The sequence below is a fragment of the Sinocyclocheilus rhinocerous genome, unplaced genomic scaffold (assembly GCF_001515625.1).
Source record: "Sinocyclocheilus rhinocerous isolate Xijiao unplaced genomic scaffold, SAMN03320098_v1.1 C34444434, whole genome shotgun sequence".
Classification (NCBI taxonomy): domain Eukaryota; kingdom Metazoa; phylum Chordata; class Actinopteri; order Cypriniformes; family Cyprinidae; genus Sinocyclocheilus; species Sinocyclocheilus rhinocerous.
Genome location: NW_015710508.1, coordinates 1 through 253, shown reverse-complemented (window position 1 = coordinate 253; position 253 = coordinate 1). Strand labels below are relative to the sequence as shown.

At 49.0% G+C, this 253-nt stretch overlaps 1 non-coding gene across 1 annotated transcript; it reads right to left on the bottom strand.

Moving 5' to 3' along the window:
• Positions 1 to 101: 101 nt before the first annotated feature.
• Positions 102 to 174, bottom strand: trnav-uac (transfer RNA valine (anticodon UAC)). The gene has a single exon. It is a non-coding gene; the product is annotated as a tRNA-Val (tRNA).
• Between the last annotated feature and the right edge of the window lie 79 nt (positions 175 to 253).

The window sequence follows — 253 nt, the reverse complement described above, 5'->3', positions numbered from 1 at the left end:
AAAAACTTGCCTTCACCAACCTCGAAATTAAGGTCTTTGCAGCTTAGACCCCCTGCTTACCAGAGAGCCATTTCAGCACAGATAGAACAATAGTCTTCATCTGTTTCCGCCCAGGTTTGAGCTGGGGACCTTTCGCGTGTAAAGCAAACGTGATGACCGCTACACTACGGAAACCTGCAGCAAGGACGAATGCACCAGCCACCTGTTTATCCAATTTACCTTGGAAATAGTACTGAGTCTGTCGGCGTGGCGG